Below are 19,475 nucleotides of genomic sequence, written 5' to 3' on the forward strand. Positions count from 1 at the left end.
AGCTGCCTTTAAATAGTGCTCCCCCAGCCCCTTCCCGACTTGAAAACATTCCCCTCTACCTGTCGTTCCTAGCGGCAGGCGCTAAGGCAGGGGGCACGACTCAATATCCGGTCTGGGGTGCTATCGGGGTGTTGCACGCTTGACTGACGTCACGATCTGCGGGCGCAGGAGATCGTGGCGGTAGCGTTTAGCGCCGCCACAAAACGACTGGTCAATTTCACGAGCGGCGTTAAAATCGCCGCGCTCAGGCGCTAATTTCCTAGTGCCCCCCGGAGGCACTAACCAAGCAAATTTTTCCCCTAAACTGTGATGATGGCAGGCTGTTCTATCACAAGAAGTAGGACAGCCAAGCCCAATCCTATCGTTGACCGATGTCCACACCTGCACATTCTAGCAGGGGTCATGCTGATTTCACCCTCCTTGCCCCTCCTCAAGCAATGCAAAGGCCAATGGTAGCGATTCTCAGGTATTCCACAAACCTCAACAATGCCTGTCTAATGATGCTGGTGTGCTGCAGGTTAAAGATGATTGATTACCATTGTCCTCCAACACGCTGCAGATGCTAGTGTGCAGCATCTATAAGATGCACCGCAGCAACGTGCCAAGGCTTCTTCGGCAGCACCTCCCAAACCTGCGACCTCTTCCACCTAGAAGGACAAGGGCAGCATGCGCATGGGAACACCACCACCTCCAAGTTCCCCTCCAAGTCACACGCCACCCTGACTTAGAAGTATATCGGCCGATCCTTCATCGTCGCTGGGTCAAAATCCTGGAACTCCCTCCCTAACAGCACTGTGGGAGCACCTTCACCACACGGACTGCAGCGGTTCAAGAAGGCGGCTCACCACCACCTTCTCAAGGGCAATTAGGGATGGGCAATAAATGCTGGTCTTGCCAGCGATGCTCACATCCCAGGAATGAATAAAAAAATAACCAAAGTCCAATGTGTCTGCTGCAGATGGTAAATATTCTTTTAAGATACAGATACTATTTACTACGCAGTAGTTGAAACTCATGATCAACACCCAACTTAAGACTGCATTCAGAAAGACTACAAGCAACAAAAAAGAACTGTTGAATCTCACTGCCAGGGCACTCTTATTCCCCAAGACAAACTTAAATTGTTCAACTAACATCAAGTGAACTCCACACACTACTGACATTTATTAAGTATCATTTCACGCATGCAAGTAGTTAATCAAAATTGTTGGCAGTTAATTATAAATCACACCTTTAATTCAAAAACATGGTTTTCATACCTCAATCACACTTCAGGAAACATGCCTTGGTGTTGTAAACTTCTAAAGCTCAAGTTAAACGTTTGCACCAGTTGGCTTTTGAAGTTTCTCTCATTTCTTCATTCAGACAGACTCAATCTTTAGGATGCAGGTTTAGATTTCTTCGACAAGCTACAGTGTATGGTAAAATGTTAAATACAACCAGTGTGCTATTTAGACATCTTTTCCAGGCCTTGAGTGGATTACTCGGGAAACTGTGGAGCCTGGAGGGATGTACAGTTGAGTCCAAAATACTGTCAGCTTCAGTTTTTCTTATTGAACAAGGGGTGCTCCAGGGAACAATGGCCCAGAAATTCAGGTCGGGGGCTTCCCATGGGTGTAAGCCCCGACCTGCACTTACCTTGCGCGCCGGCCGTTGAGCAGTGGGTCCGCGTGGGATTCCGATCCGGGGCCTGCTCCAGCTGCCGGCGCGCAGTGCTTGCGTATCCCTGGGGCGCAGTTAGTTCGAAGTGTCCCCTGGGATCACGTGGGCCATGGGGAGCCAATCGGAGCAGGGAATGCTCCATTCATAAGATTGACAGGAAGAGCTGTCAAAACTTATAAATACTACGGCCCCAAAACAGCATGAAATCTTCAAGGAAATTTTTTTTAAATCACATTTTTTAAATAAACTATAAATTACATAAACTAACTATTTTAAACAATAATTTATATTTTTGAAAAAACTAATTTTATTTTCTAACGGGGCTAAAAATAAACTTACCTTGCTTTAAATATTTAAAAATAATAAACCTGTCGAAAAAATGTATTGATTTTAATTAATTCACCACTTACCTTGTAAAAAGCAGGCCTTACACCTGCTTTTTAAATGTGTAAATTCTGCAGACTTACCCTCCCGGGAAAACCTGCAAAAAAAAACGAAGTTCGATGCACACGCGCCGCCTCTCCCGCGCACGCATTCGAACTCTGAACCCCTTCGTTCAGAAGAACGGAAGTGCCGGTTTCCCACGCATGCGCAGTGCATGCAGGAAACTGGCGCTTCCATTGGGCTTACGGGTGAGTACCCCGTGCGTACGATCCAAGGATAGCATAAGATCCAAGGAGAGGACATAAATTTGGCCAGAAAAAGCAATAATCCTGAGGATTGGGAGCAGTTTAGGATTCAACAAAGGAGGACAAAGGGATTAATTAAGAAAGGGAAAATAGAAGATGAGAGTAAGCTAGCAGGGAACATAAAAACTGACTTTAAAAGCTTTTATAGATATGTGAAGAGAAAAAGATTGGTGAAGTCAAGCGTAGGTCCCTTGCAGTCAGAATCAGGGGAATTTATAATGGGGAACAAAGAAATGGCAGACAAACTAAATACATATTTTAGTTCTGTCTTCACAAAGGAGGACACAAATAACCTTCCAGAGATGCCGGGGAACATAGGGTCTGATGAAAGGGTGGAACTGAAAGAAATCAATATTTGTAGGGAAATGGTGTTAGGAAAATTGATGGGACTGAAGACCGATAAATCCCCAGGGCCTGATGATCTACATCCCAGGGTACTTAAGGAAGTGGCCCTAGAAATAGTAGATGCATTGCTGGTCATCTTCCAGAACTCGATAGATTCTGAAACAGTACCCAAGGATTGGAGGGTAGCTAATGTTGGTGGTAGAGAAAAAGCGGGGAATTATAGACCGGTAAGCCTGACATCGGTAGTGGGGAAAATGCTAGAGTCCATTATAAAAGATGTAATAGCAGAGCACTTGGAAAGCAGTGACAGGATCGGACAAAGTCAACATGGATTTACAAAAGGTAAATCATGCTTGACTAATCTGGAATTTTTTGAGGATGTAACTGGTAAAATAGATAAGGGAGAACCAGTGGATGTGGTGTATTTGGACTTTCAGAAGGCTTTCGATAAGGTCCCGCATAAGAGATTAGCATGCAAAATTAAGGCACATGGGATTGGGGGCAAGGTATTGACTTGGATAGAGAGCTGTTTGGCGGACAGAAAGCAAAGAGTTGGAATAAACGTGTCGTTTTCCGAGTGGCAGGCAGTGACTAGTGCGGTACTGCAAGGATTGGTCCTAGGACACCAGCTGTTCACAATATATATTAATGATCTGGACTAGGGAATTGGATGTAATATCTCCAAATTTGCAGATGACACAAAGCTGGGTGGGAGGGTATGCTGTGAGGAGGATGTCATGAAACTCCAGTACGATTTGGACAGGTTGGGTGATTGGGCAGAAACATGGCAAATGCACTATAATGTGGATAAATGTGAGGTTATCCACTTTGGTGGCAAAAACAGGAAGGCAGATTATTATTTGAATGGCAATAGATTGGGAGAAGGGGAAGTGCAAAGAGACCTGGGTGTTTTTGTGCACCAGTCGCTGAAGGTAAGCATGCAGGTGCAGCAGGTGGTTAAGAAGGCCTTCGTAGCAAGAGGGTTCGAGTACAGGAACAAGGATGTCTTGCTACAGTTGTACAGGGCCTTGGTGAGACCGCACCTTGAGTATTGTGTGCAGTTTTGGTCGCCTTATCTGAGGAAGGACGTTCTTGCCATGGAAGGAGTACAGCGAAGATTCACCAGGCTGATACCTGGGATGGCAGGAATGACGTATAAGGAGAGATTGTGTCGATTGGGCTTATACTCACTGGAGTTTAGAAGATTGAGAGGGGATCTCATCGAAACCTATAAAATTCTGTCAGGCCTGGACAGACTAGATGCAGGAAGGATGTTTCTGATGGCCGGGGAGTCCAGAACCAGGGGTCATAGTCTAAGGATAAGGATAAGCCATTTAGGACTGAAATGAGGAGGAATTTCTTCACCCAGAGAGTGGTGAACCTGTGGAATTCTCTGCCACAGAGGGCAGTGGAGGCCAGTTCATTAAATATATTCAATAAAGAGTTGGACATATTTCTTAAGGCTAAAGGGATCAAGGGATATGGGGAGAGGCAGGGGCAGTGTACTGAATTTGGATGATCAGCCATGATCTCATTGAATGGCGGAGCAGGCTCGAAGGGCCGAATGGCCTACTCCTGCTCCTATCTTCTATGTTTCTATGTACTCACCCATGGAGAGCCGAATTTCTGGGCCAATGGCTATGGATCTTATTGCACCACCACCTGTTCTCTTAAGCTTAAGAACGTAAGAGCAGTAGCAGGCCATATGGCCCCTCGAGCCTGCTCCGCCATTCAATAAGCTCATGGCTGATCATCGACCTCAACTCCACTTTTCCCCCCCAATCTCCATATCCCTTGATTCCCCTATAGTCCAAAAATCTATCTATCTCAGCCTTGAATATACTCAACGACAGCCTCCACAGCCCTTTGGGGCAGAGAATTACAAAGATTCACAACCCTCAGAGTGAAGAAATTCCTCCTCCTCTCAGTCTTAAATGGCCGACCCCTTATCCTGAGCCTATGCCCCCCAGTTTTAACTCTCCAGCCAGGGGGAAACAACTTCTCAGCATCTACTCTGTCAATCCTCTTCAGAATCTTGTATGTTTCAATGAAATCACCTCTCATTCTTCTAAACTCCAGAGGGTATAGGCCCAATTCTACACAATCTCTCATCTTTTGACAGCCCTCTCATCCCAGGAATCAATCTAGTGAACCTTCGTTGCACCGCCTCCAAAGCAAGTATAGCCTTCCTTAGATAAGGAGACCAAAACTGTCCAAAGCTTGAAGCACTCCACTGTAATTCCTTACTCATGGCCTCTGTCGCGTCTGACTTGTGCCAATTAATGGCTGCCAAGTCTGTGTGTTACCTTGTGCCAGGTTGCTAGGTGCACGAGCAGTTTCATATTTCTAACCTTACACACTTTAGATTTTATCATTAGGATGTCAATGAAGTGTGGATATCCAGTGTCACAAGCCTCTCTGCTGACAAACTGTGCGCACACCCACCATTCATTAGTCCGGCCAATTTTCCTCTCGACTTAAAAAGCGCTGCTATTCTGGAAGAGCCAATTATTAAAATCGCAGATGAAAAGTTTGGGAGATGGCCACTCAGCTCAGGCAAATCCAGGCCAGTGCCGCCTTTCACGTCTTAGGCTACGTTGAGCCATAGCGGTTGCAATGTTTTTTTGGTTCCGACAACAGATAGGAGCTCACGGGCGGAACTGTTCAAGGCTCCCGCCCGCCCAGCCGACGGCGTCTCAATCACACACAGCGAACAGCGTACCGGGAAATTGTGGGCGCGCTGCCCGCCAATTGTCATTAAGGGCTGCAAAATCGCAGGCAGTGCACCCATGGTTTTCCAACAAACCAGTTGCCGTGTGCGAGGCCCACCTACTTGTGAAAGCTAACTAGTAAAAAAAAAACATTCATACTGGGACAAACCCCCGCACCGGAGATGAGCGTTTTCGTAGTGGATGTTAACTGCAGGGAGGTGCGGTTTGGGCACTTACGTTGCTGCCTCGACTTTGGGTTCTAGCCATCACATAGCCACGAAGCAGAGATTGAATTACAGCTGTTTGTTATTGGATAGAATACACACGGAATTTGTTTAAAATTTTCCCGATTAGTCGTTTATAAGGAACAGAAGCCTGGAAAATACCTTTTGCAATATTAAGGGGGCAATTTTAACCTAGAAAGGAAGACTTGCATTTCTATAGCAACTTTCGCCGCCTCGGGACGTCCCAAAGCTCTTTACAGACAATGAAATACTTTTTTGAAGTGTAGTCACTGTTGTAATGTAGGAAACGCGGCAGCCAATTTGCACACAGCAAGCTCCCACAGACAGCAGTGTGATAGTGACCAGATAATCTGTTTTAGTGATGTTGATTGAGGGATAAATATTGGCCTCAGGACGCCGGGGAGAACTCCCCCCTGCTCTTCTTCGAAATAGTGCCATGGGATCTTTTACGTCCACTTGAGAGAGCAGACGGGGCCTCGGTTTAATGTCTCACCCGAAAGACGGCACCTCCGACAGTGCAGCACTCCCTCAGTACTGCACTGGAGAGGCAGCCTAGATTTATTTGTGCTCACGTCTCTGGAGTGGAACTTTGAACCCACAACCTTCTGACTCAGAGGCGAGGGTGCTACCCATTGAGTCACGGCTGACATGGCTAACCCACCCAACGGGAAGGTGACGGGATCGGGAGAAACATTGCTTTTAGACCCTGCCTGATTATACTCTCCTTTGAAGTCAGTAGAAATTAATATTGGGCAGGGGGGTAAAAGTGGCGTTCCACCCTATCCCGTGGGATTCCCACCTGGTGAGTTGGGTTAAAATTACCCTCAAGTATCTGAATGCTTAAAACATTATGGGGGAAAAATTTGGTTGATTTGTGCCTCCCGTTAGCGCGCTATTGGGGCGCAAGGCAACTAGTGCCCAGGCACGGTGCCGCTAACGCCTCCCGCAAAATTCAGAAGGAGATTAGCGACAGCGGTAACAGTTAGCGCCCCGCGGCACTGCGCCTCAGCCATGATCTTGGGTAGCACTCCCTGACTTACCGCCGTACGCTATATCCGACAGGGTCAAAGGGGCCTACCTGCGGCCGGGGTGGCGCAAATTAAAGGGGAGGTGCCGGGTGGCTGCTGGCCACTTGCCAGCACCTGCCCTCCCACCCACCACCCCCCACTGCTGTCCCCCGGTCCGTGAGCCCAGCACTCCTCTTGAGTGCCGGGCTCTTTTGCCAGCACTCCGATCCCTGGTGGTCCAGCTGGGCCCCGGGTCACGCTGCGCAAGGCCCCTCCCCTTTAATAAGGGAAGGAAGGCTTGCAGTACTGCGGTGCCATGATATTCACTCGTAGTGCCCCAAGAAGGAGGCGGAGCACTTAGCACCCCGCCTCCCTCTTGGGGTGCTACCAGTGAATTTTGGGCACTAAAAATAGCACCCTGGCAAAGTTAGCGCCCCAAAGGGGGCGCGACCCAATTTTGCCTGCTATGATTTTTTTCTGTCTGCCATTTTACCAGAGGGCAACCCATTTCAATATGACGAGGAGTCATTCTTAGGCTATACGAATATAGGACAAACCCGGGCCCATTGAGCCACGCTCTGCCATTTTGTCAGTTCTAGTAAGTATCTATCGTCCTTTAAAACACATGACTGATACTGTATTGGAAGACCATTCTGTCCGTCAATCCTGCTCTTACCTTATGATAGACTCCACTCCATTGACTTAATCTGCTGAAGGGAAATTCTGTAAAATACTCCCTGATCCCACAAAGGTTAATCAAGTAACACTCCAGAACATTCAATCCTGGGCCGTGCCTTCTCGCCCAAGATAAAAGAGGAGCTTTTTGAAATCAAAAAATTGAGATTGCCCTCTCAGCTGCTCAACTGCCACCTGCTTCTCCTATTTTTGTCCTGACACCCCCCATGTACCTCACTGACCCTATCCCAGCCCTCACAATTCTGTAGCTTCTCTCCAACCTCAACTCCTCTCTTTTCCAAGCTCTTAAGACCCATCTCCTAGATCTCGATCCCCTCTTAACCCAACACTTGACAGCACCGCTACCTTTCTTGGCTCCAATGCTAGCTGGCTATTAATGGCTCCCTTTGCTTAGGCACCATCTGAATTTCGCGGGAGGAGTTAGCGGCGCTGTGCCTGGGCGTTAGGAACTTTCTTCTTCTTAGGCAGTCCCTTGGAACCGAGGATAAGTTCTCAGGTGACTGATGAGTCCAATGCGGGACCTACAGTCTCTGTCACAGGTGGGGCAGAGGGTGATTGAAGGGTGGGGTGCTTGGGTTGACGTACGCTCCTTGCGCTTGGCTTCCGCTTGCTCCCGGCGAAGCGACTCGGGGTGTTCAGCGCCTTCTCGGATGCTTTTCCTCCACTTTGTGCGGTCTTGGGCCAGGGATTCCCAGGTGTCAGTGGGGATGTTTCACTTTTTCAAGGAGGCTTTGAGGGTGTCCTTGAAGCGTTTCCTCTGCCCACTGTAGGGGGGCATCCTTTACCTGGTTTACGGTAATTTACCTGGTCAGGCAGCCTTTTTTGCCACTGCACTGTGACCAATTCCAATCAGCGGTTTCGAATCGCTAAACCCCTCCTTCTAGTTCTGACTGTAGGAACTTATAATTAATGATATATTAAAATGGACAAATGGTCTGGATGCAAGAAAGTCAAATTTTATTAAAACTAAGAAACTACACCACACGATCAAAGTAATCATGGTAAAATTGCTTAAATAGGGGAGGAAAAACGGACACAATGAGGGAAATCGACTAAAATACAATTCTGACAAAATCCCCACTTTACTCCCATCCCTAAGCCTAATGCCAGCTCTGTGCCCCACGAGATCTTCACTGCCCTGAAGTAGAGAAACACCCCAGTGTTTTAAAAGTAAACTGCTGGTGTTTTACTTCTTCAGACAGACTCCATGCTGTAGAGGGCACACGGAGGCAAGCCAGAGAGAGAGAGATGCCTCTGAGAAGCTATCTCTTATACCCCTATTTTGGAGCCAAAATGTTCCTGCCCAGATCCGGAAGTTTCTGGGCTAAAACAAAAGGGATCCAACTATCCCCATTGTCCAGTAATGGGTGATTCAAACCCATTCAATTTTAAACTGTTCCCTTTTCAGTTTAAGTGTCTCTTTTCAAATGTCTGTGCTGAGCCTTGAATGTAAAACTGCAGTTTAAACAGCTTGGGAGGAGGGTAAACAGAAACCATTGTTTTGTGATCACTGAAACCGCAGTCTGAAGTGGATAATCCTTTGTGTACACAAAGTAGCAGTTTCTGTAAACAAACATCGATTTCCTGTGCAGGTAGGGAACTCCCGAACTGCCCTTGATTGGCAGTTTAGTCAGCCATCTTTGATCCTCCCCCTTTTCACAGACATACACGAACTGCTTGCAAGTCCTTTGTCCTTGGCCATGCTTTCTGACAGCCATTTTTATCCCTGGGCAATTTAAACCGTTCAAAACTCAAGAGTACATCCTTTAATAAAATGTACAATCTTAAAGTGTGCAATTTTCACAAAGTTCTTTGATTCCAGTGTCCAAGCACTGCCCTTTTATGAGCCTTTTTAACGCAGCCTTTTTTTTTTGATTCCGGGTATGTTTTAAAACATTGTCCAACCCAGAGACAATTTAAATCACACAAGTCTTCGTCCACGATGTGGACTAATATTTCCCGATCTTCGGGGGCTGAGGGGATTTTGCGAACCCCTACATTCCCCCCTTGGATACTTCCAACTTGCTTGTGGTATCCTCTTGAGGAAGTGAGCAAAATTTTCTGACCCCTGACAAACAACCATCCCCTGTATTTACCTATAGCTACCTATCACTAATTCCCCGACCCATCTATTCCCCTCAAATCCGAGAAAAACCGTGGTACGGTAGGCATCTACAGATACATCAATTACAAAATGTTACAATAAGGGGTCCCATACCCCTGCACCACTTGTTACATTATAACATATTACAAAATGTTGCAATCTTGGTTATACAATGTAATCAAAATGATTCCAAGTACGGAGAGGGTCCTACGCTTCTGCACCACTTGGAACTGTAAAACAAAATACAAAAATCTTCATTAAACATTTGAAACAAAATGCTGGAATAAACCCCGACCATCACGTGCCAATGATGGGTCGCAAAATTCGAGTGGGTATTGCTCCTCCCACCTGGACACTTACACTCCAACTTTGCCCGTGGGCCCCGGGTGAGTTCCTCCCTTCCCTGAACGCACCCACACGACTCTTGGGTCTCCCCCTCCCCTTTACAATCTTTCCCGGGCCATCACCACCCACTCCCGGGGAACGCGTCCCTATCTGACAAGGCGCCCGCGCTTCCCCACCATGACTCCTCAATAGCGAGGTCTCCTGCAAGTGAAATTCGGCCAGGATAGTGCTGGGTTGGGGCTGTGTCTTTCACGTAGGATGAGTAGGCAGGTTAACACAAAGCTATAATACAAATGCCGCCCGTCTCCGGACGGCCAGGCTAATCTCTGGTGTCACTGTCGCAAATTACTGCTGCCTGCAGTGAAGCTGGACTGCCTCCTGCTTCTTGTCCCTGGCAGCTTAAGGCTGCTAGTTGGGGACCTCTGTGATCTGTTTCCTCCCGGGCTCGGGAGATTGCTCTTTGTGGCAGATACCCTGGTGACCATCTTATCTTGGGCTTGTGGACCCGCTGAGACTTTCTGAGGGGCGTCTCTGTGAGGGAAACTTTGGCTGACGGACCCTGAGCCTGGGTCATAGTCCTAGCTGGCTGGGAACATTCTCCCCCTGATGCAAACAGCCCGCACTGTTAAATATACCTGGCAGCCTGCCAGTAATCCGGATTTGTCTCCTTTTCCCTACCCACTCCCATACTGGGGGCAGGTATCCCCTCACCACCCGCTGCTGGTGGCTGAAAATCTTCCTCTCCAGGTCCAAAGCCTGGTTCCAGCTCCTTCCATATGTCCCCTGCAAGAGGAATTGCTATCCCTTCCTCCTCAGAGTCCCACACCATAGGGGGAACCACTCTAGAAGCGGGCTGGGAAGCTTGTCCCTTTAAACAGGCGACTGCGCCTGCGCAAACCTCCTCCCTGGAGTCCCACGGCAGAGGCTGTGCAACCTCTGTATTCAAACAGGCGACTGCGCCTGCGCGGGAAAACTGAAGAGGAGCCGCTGGGGTCACAGGCTGGGGAACTGCGCCTGCGCGAACCCAGTGTTGGGAAACCTCTCCCCTCAGGTGCGTGACTGCGCCTGCGTGAACCTCCTGTTCAAAAGACTGGGGAATTCCTGTCTCCAGACCAGCGACTACGCATGTGCGGGCAGTCTCTTCACAGGGCGGCTCCTCCCTGGAGCCCCCCAAGCGATCTTCTGTGAATGAACTCGCAGCAGCCTGCAGATTTCTACTCTCAAGCTGCTGTTTCTCTGTTTCTGAACTAAATAACTGGTTCAAATTTAAACTTTGGCCAAAACCTAGGTCCCACTGGGGCGGGGAAGTGTCCCAATTGGTGGGCCGGACAACTTTTCCCTTGAAACAAGCCACAGCACCTGTCTTTACAGCCTGTGAACTTGAACTTGTATGGTCAGATTTATACAATTTACATTGGTTGGCGTGGAACCACTTTGTGCACCGGGGTAGTTTTACTGCATAGACCATGGGGCTGGCCCTATCAACTATACTATAGGGTCCCATGTAGAGTGGCTCTAAACTTCCCACCCAGGCATGGTTTCTTACCATCACTAGGTCTCCTATCTCCCACTGGTGGCTCTTGCTAGGCTCGAGCAGCAGCCGGTTATTCCGATGCTGCTTCCCCATGCTGTCTGCTGCCTGCCCATAAATTCATATGAGGTGTTCTAGGAGGGTTTGAGCAAATTTATCCCAGTTTATTTCCTGCAGTTGTCCTTCGGTGAGGACTGGGGCAAGGACATGAGTGGGGGTCCTCATAACTCTGCCGGTCATGAGCTCGTGTGGTGAATGCCCTGTACTTTTGGACTGGCTGGCCCGGATCCCCATGAGGATCAGAGGTAGGGTCTCTGCCCATTTTTGGGGCGACCCCACGACCTCTTTCCTCAGTCTTTCTTTAAGGGTACGGTTCATACGCTCCACAATCCCTGAGGACCGCGGATTGTGAGCGACATGCCATTTCCCCTGAATACCAAGCAGCCTGAGGGTGTTCTGCATGACTTGGCCAGTGAAGTGGCTTCCCTGGTCGGACTCAATGAACTGGGGCAGTCCCCACCACGAGAACACCTCCTTCACCAAGATCTTTGCAGTCCCCATTGCTGTGGCCGTCCTGCAGGGGAAGGCTTCCACCCACAAAACTGCCCAATGCATTACCGGCACCCGGCTACCGACCATAGAGCACATATACCAGAAACGCTGTTTACGGAGGTCACGGTCCATCATCAAAGACCCTACCCACCCCAGCCACAGTCTGTTCACCCTCCTGCCATCTGGGAGATGCTACAGATGCATTCGCACCCGTACGACCAGATTTAGGAACAGCTTCTTTCCCAGGGCTGTCATCCTACTGAACTCCACAAATAAACTCTAAAGCCTGCATATCTGCCAATGCACTTTATTATGGTTATGTTTATGTTAATGTATTACAAGCCAATGTATGTTGAATGTTTAAATGTCTTAATCTAAATGTACACTCTCGGGAGCCGCAAGCCTACATTTCATTGTACTGCACTTGTGCACTAACAATGACAATAAAGTTGATTATTATTATTATTATTATTATTATATTGTTGGAAAAAAAATCCACCAGGATGAGGCAGTGTTTGTAGCCTCCCTGGGTGGTGGGCAAGGGCCCTATATAGTCGATCTGGATCGACTGCCATGGTCCCTCCACCCTCCTAATGTGTCCCATGGGCACCTTCCTTTTGTGGGGATCGGGATTATTTGCTGCACACACAAGACAGCTAGCACAGAACTCGCGGACATCATCCCAGAGTCCTGGCCGCCATCCCGCCTGTTCCACCCATTGCCAGGTGGTCTCAGGCCCAGGGTGTCCCGCTCTCGGCCCCTCATGGGCCAGCTGAAGGAACTCCCTCCAGTGTTGCTGGGGTACCACCCACTGTTCCCCCCTGAACAGCATGCCTTCCCTTATGGAGAGGGAGGCTGCGCCGTAAGGGCCTTCTAACTTCCTGCCCTCCATCACTGCGCTAATTATTGCCTTTAGGCCGGGGTCCTGTGCCTGGACCGTTTTAAGGTCCAGGGCCAACACTATTCCCGATTTTCCCTGTGTCCCATCCCTGCCTGTAATCGCTGCCACTGGCCCGGACTCATATGGGTCCCAGAAAGTGCCTGCACGTGCACCCTCCTTGGCCAGCATATCGGCTTGCTGGTTGCCCTGGCTGCGGGGTTCTGTGGAGGAATTGGCTTTCACCTTATGGATGAAAACTGCACCTTCCTCCCCCACAGCTGCCAGGATTTTCTCCAGCAGGGGCTTTACTGTCAAGGGCTTCCTGTCGGCGGAGGTATACCCACGACGGGACCAGATGGCCAAGTACTCCGTACATGAGTTGCAAGTGAACATACTGTCAGAGCAAATCGTATACGGGGTAGGGAAGATGTCGGGGTGTGTAACCACGTACATCACCGCGGACAGTTCAGCCTGCTGGGCGCTCATGGTGTTAGGGAGCTTGATTGCCAAGGCAATATCTGCCGTTGGGTCAAAGATCCCGCAACCCGTGAGTCGTACTCCAGCGGATACCATGCTGGAACCATCTACATAGATCTCGTGGCCCGTGGGATGTATCCCGGCCCGTAAACCTATGTTCACTTCCCATACCCCATCTATGGAACATCGATGGGCTGTTCCAGGGTATACCATATTGGCCGCAAGCTTTGGCTCGCAAAGGTCCTTTACCTTCAGATCCATCTGTGAGAGGAGAAGGGTCCAGCGCGCAATGCGGATGCTGCTGACTGTCCCATCTTTAATCCTCCCATCCAAAAGCATCTGAGTGGGTGTGTGGTGTGTGAGGAGGGTGATGGGAGAGGTGCCTGCGAAGATCCGGGATTTCTTCACAGCCCAATATGTGGCTAAAAGGTGCCTTTCACATATTGAGTAGCTCCTCTCTACATCGGTGAGTATTCTGGAGGAATAGACCATGGGTCTCAGCCTACCGTGCCGCTCTTGGAGCAGCACAGCACTCAGGCTATCCCCACTGGCTGCTACCTCCAGAAAAAACTCAGTTTTCCCATCTATCGCTCCTAGGGCTGGTGCAGTTTGCAGGTCTCCCTTTAACTTAACAAATGCCGCCTGGCATCTCTCATCCCAGGACCACTCCACCCCCTTGTGTAGGAGACAGAGCAGAGGGGCTGCTGTGGCTGCATTGTCCTCTATAAAATCCCTGCAGTACCCCGTCAATCCCAGGAATGACCTCACCCCTCTTACTGAATTGGGAATCGGTAACTCCTGGACCGCGTCCCTCCTTGCCTTATCTATTGCCCTCTCTCCTGTGCGGACAGTCAGACCCAGGAATTTAACCTCTTGCTGACCGATCTGCGCCTTCTTGGGGTTGACTTTAAACCCCTTTCTCTGCAGCAGCTCCAGCAGCTCAGCCAGCAGTGGGCCATGCTCCCCGACCGAGTCGGTAAATAAGAGCAGGTCATCCAAATACTGCAGTAATTGAGTGGGCTGACTGAACTCTTTTAAACTATCCTTCATGCATTGGTGGAAGATGCTGGGGCTGTTGTGGAAACCCTGTGGCAGACAGGTCCAGGTATACTGCTGTCCCTTAAAGGTGAAGGCAAACTTATATTGGTCCTCCCGTTTTAAAGGGATGCACCAGAACCCATTCGAAATGTCCAGCACTGTGAATGTGTTCACGGATGCTGGAATACTGCTAATAAGATTAGCCATTGCTTCTACTGTGGGGGCACACGCGGGGATATTGCTGTTAAGCACCCGATAGTCCACCGTGGCTCTCCATGAATTGTCCGGTTTCCTAACCGGCCAAAGTGGAGAATTAACATGAGTGGCTATGGGCCTCAACACTCCCTGTTTAACTAAGGAGGTGATGGCTGCCTCCATGTCGGGTTCTGCCTCCTTGGGAAAATTGTACTGCTTCTGTGGTCGGGCCATGGGGTCCCCGTCTATTTTAACCTCAAACGCTGTGATCCTCCCGCAGTCGTGTTTATGGGTGGCAAACGCTGTGAGGTTTGCCTGCACGACTGCCTGCAGTGCCTCCGGGACACCATTTACTATGAGCCCAAGGTCGTAACCTTCTTTGGGCTTCACAGTACACAAGGTCCCCTTACCCTCCTTGGCCGGGATGACCACTACACCTTCTTCCCTGTCTGTGCTAGCCCCCCAAAGGCAATGGTTGCGGAGATCCACGAGGATCCCGTGGCCCACCATGAAGTCGGCCCCTAGGATCCCCTTTCCTTCCTCCTTATTCCACTTTGCCAGGATGCACGTCCATTTAGTTTGGAGCATGCCCAGGCAGACTGAGAGGGGTCTGGAGTATATCCCTGCCTGCTCCTGACCGGTGAATCCCGATAGTATGTATGGAACCCCGTCAGACAGAGGTGAGGTGGTGGGATTATCTGTATGGATCACGGTGCATGATGCCCCCATATCCAATAGATAAGTCCCTGTAACCTTCTCTACCTCCATCTGTACGAGTGGTCTCTTCCTTTCATCGTACCGGAGATTACACAGATGGACAGGCTGCACGGGCTCCAGTCATTGTGGGGAGGCAGAGGTGGGCGAGGGGGCTGCAGCACCACTGATGGCTGCTACCTTTCCCTGATTGGCCCTGAGGAACGATTTTATCGACTCCATGACAGACTCGACTGTATCGGGAGGAGTTTCTGTCTCTGCCTTCTGAGTTGGGGCTGCGGGTGTCCTGGCTTTATCGTCTCTTCCAGGCTTTTTACAATCCCTGCACCAGTGGCCATCCTCCCCGCACCTGTAACAAGTGACCTTGTTCTGGGAGGGACAGCTCCCCTCCTGGCACCACTCTTTCTTGTATTGAGCCCCAGGTTTAACCTCGTGGACCTTACCCTTTTGCTGGGGGGTCCCACTATTCCTACCATTCCTATATGCTACCGTGAGCTGCCGGATTACAGTCTCTTCAGTTGCTAGGGGGTCTCGGTGGTCAAACCAAGTATCAGCCTTTGCTTTTATCTGGGGCAGGCAATTGAACACCAGGCAACGAAGCCATTGGATCCGCTGCCGCTGGTTCAGGTGTGCCCTATCTTGCCCCCCTGTACACGTGCTGTTGTAGATTGGCCACAGCCTGTCTGCAAATGCCTGTGGGGTCTCCCCTTCCTTCTGCAGTGTTTTCCCTATGCGATCGAACGGACTGCCATCGTTCGCACCCATGGCTTCCAGTATTTCCTCCTTTAGGTCCTCAAAACCCTTCTGCCCTCTCTTAGCCTCATCTGAAAGGGTCTGATAGAGCTTACTATCTACACAGAAAAGCAACATTTTGGCTTTCTCTTCGGCATCACAGCCGTTAACACAGGCTGCCTGTTCTATCCCTTAGAAGTGCACTGAGGGGTCTCCCTTTTTGGAGAGCAGGGGAATATGTTTCACCAGGCCTCTGAGCTGTTGGGTATCATAGGGTACCAGATAGGTATGCTGAACAGCCCCTGGGTCATTATCGTTCACGGGCGGACCGTACCTCCGTTGTCGGAGGAGGTACACTGGTCCTGGTCCCCACCTGCCTAGCGGGACCTGCTAGCATTCTCCTACCACCCCATTGTCCACCCCTTCTTGCTGCCAGAGCTCCTCAAAACTCGGAGCTGTGGGCTGCGGTCTTGGGCTCTCTAATTCCCTAGCCAGCTCTGTTCTGGGTGCTGCCTGTGGGGCGGTTTTACTTAGCTTGCCAGTAAAATCCGGCTGGCCTGCCTTTGGGCTGATCCGGCAAATCATCCCCTTTGCTCTTTTTAAACCCATCTTAAGGCTTTCTATCTCTGCCCTACAGGGGCCATGATCTGCTTCCTCAAACCCTTGCTCACAGGCCAGCTTATATGCTGCCTTTACCTCCCTAACCATTTCCTCCTGCTCTGTTACTTCTGAGGTGAGGCGGGCATTCTCTTCCCGCAGTCTCATCTCATTACTCTTAGCTTCTGTAATTTGGCACTTTAGGAACTCTATCTTGTGCCTCGTGTGGCTTTTGCCCTCGCTAGCTTCTTGGGTGAGGTGTGCGTTTTCCTCCTGTAGCCTCATCTCACTGTCCCTAGCCTCTGTGACTTCCTGCACAAGGCGCTCTATCTCTGCCTGGCATTTCGTGACCTCTAGTGTGAGGCGTGCATTTTCTCCCCGCACCCTCATCCCACTATCTCTGGCCTCATTTACCTCTCTTATGAGGCGTTCTACCTCCGCCTGGCATTTTCCAAACTCTGACTCCCGATTCTTGGCCTCTATAACCTCCTCCCGCACCCTCATCTCACCCTTCTTAACCCAGCCATCTATACCATAATAGGTCAGCTTACATGCTGCCATTAACTTCTGCAGGGCTACCCACAGACTGAAAGCAAGAAAAGCAAGAGCTGATGCTTTCTCCAGATCCAGACCACTTATCATATCAAAAATTGCCTCCAGTCCTGCCATGGTCGCCAATTTGTAGGGGGCATCCTTTACCTGGTTTACGGTAATTTACCTGGTCAGGCAACCTTTTTTGCCACTGCACTGTGACCAATCCCAATCAGCGGTTTCGAATCACTAAACCCCTCCTTCCAGTCCTGACTGGAGGAACTTATAATTAATTATATATTAAAATGGACAAATGGTCTGGATGCAAGAAAGTCAAATTTTATTAAAGCTAAGAAACTATACCACACGATCAAAGTAATCACGGTAAAATTGCTTAAATAGGGGAGGAAAAACGGACACAATGAGGGAAATCGACTAAAATACAATTCTGACGAAATCCCCACTTTACTCCCACCCCTAAGCCTATCCTAAGTTGCCTTGTGGAAGGCCAGAAAAATATATGCTCACCACTGCAATGCCAGCTCCGTGCCCCACGAGATCTTCACTGCCCTGAAGTAAAGAAACACCCATGCTTTAAAAGTAAACTGATGTTTTACTTCTTCAGACAGACTCCACGCTGTAGAGGGCACACAGAGGCAAGCCAGAGAGAGAGAGATGCTTCTGAGAAGCTATCTCTTATACCCCTATTTTGGGGCCGAAATGTTCCCGCCCAGATCCGGAAGTTTCTGGGCTAAAACAAAAGGGATCCAACTGTTCCCATTGTCCAGTAATGGGTGATTCAAACCCATTCAATTTTAAACTGTTCCCTTTTCATTTTAAGAGTCTCTTTTCAAATGTCTGTGCTGAGCCTTGAATGTAAAACTGCAGTTTAAACAGCTTGGGAGGAGGGTAAACAGAAACCCATTGTTTTGTGGTCACTGAAACCGCAGTCTGAAGTGGATAATCCTTTGTGTACACAAAGTAGCAGTTTCCGTAAACAAACATCGATTTCCTGTGCAGGGAGGGAACTCCCAAACTGCCCTTGATTGGCAGTTTAGTCAGCCATCTTTGATCCTCCACCGTTTCAGAGACATACACGAGCTGCTTCCAAGTCCTTTGTCCTTGGCCATACTTTCTGATGGCCATTTTTATCCCTGGGCAATTTAAACCGTTCAAAACTCAAGAGTGCATCCTTTAATAAAATGTACAATCTTAAAGTGTGCGATTTTCACAAAGTTCTTTGATTCCAGTGTCCAAGCGCTGCCCTTTTACGAGCCTTTTTTTTCGGTTCCGGGTATGTTTTAAAACATTGCCCAACCCAGAGACAATTTAAATCACACAAGTCTTCGTCCACGATGTGGATTAATATTTCCCGATCTTCAGGGGCTGAGGGGATTTTGCGAACCCCTACATTACCTGGGGCTCTCTTGCCGTGCCGGAGCTCCGAGTAGAGCGCTTGCATCCCCGTTAGTGCCCCCGATGCGCAAAGCAACCGAATGTTCCCCCCTGGGTTTCTTTGCCTACCCCTCCCATTGATGGCAGAGCATTCAACCACCTCAGTCGTCGGCATTGGAAGTCTCTAAAACACCAAGTGAAACTTTTTTATTAAAACATTTTGTGACCAAAGATGATGTGCTCTGGAATACTTTTGATCTCACTCGGTGATGGCATTTATACTGCTGGGAGTAGAGGTCAGAGATAGGATTATAACATTATAAGGCCAATTCAAGATGCAATAGTAGATGCATTGCTGGTCATCTTCCAAAATTTGATAGATTCTGGAACAGTACCCATGGATTGGAGGGCAGCTAATGTTACCCCACTGTTCAAAAAAGGTGGTAGAGAGAAAACGGAGAATTACAGACCGGTAAGCCTGACATCGGTAGTGGGGAAAATGCTAGAGTCCATTATAAAAGATGTAATAGCAGAGCACTTGGAAAACAGTAACCAGATCGGACAAAGTCAACATGGATTTACAAAAGGTAAATTGTGCTTGACTAATCTACTGGAATTTTTTGAGGATGTAACTGGTAAAATAGATAAGGGAGAACCACTGGATGTGGTGTATTTGGACTTTCAAAAGGCTTTCGATAAGGTACCACATAAGAGATTAGCGTGTAAAGTTAAAGCACATGGGATTGGGGGCAAGGTATTGACTTGGATAGAGAACTGGTTGGCAGACAGAAAGCAAAGAGTTGGAATAAACGGCTCTTTTTCCGAGTGGTAGGCAGTGACTAGTGGGGTACCGCAGGGATCGGTCCTTGGACCACAGCTATTCACAATATATATTAATGATCTGGACGAGGGAACTAGATGTAATATCTCCAAGTTTGCAGATGACACAAAGCTGGGTGGGCGTGTCTGCTGTGAGGAATATGCCGAGAAACTCCAGTATGATTTGGACAGGTTGGGTAATTGGGCAGA

The sequence above is a fragment of the Somniosus microcephalus genome, chromosome 10 (genome assembly GCF_052327205.1).
Source record: "Somniosus microcephalus isolate GS21.2 chromosome 10, FLI_Smic_1.0, whole genome shotgun sequence".
Lineage (NCBI taxonomy): Eukaryota > Metazoa > Chordata > Chondrichthyes > Squaliformes > Somniosidae > Somniosus > Somniosus microcephalus.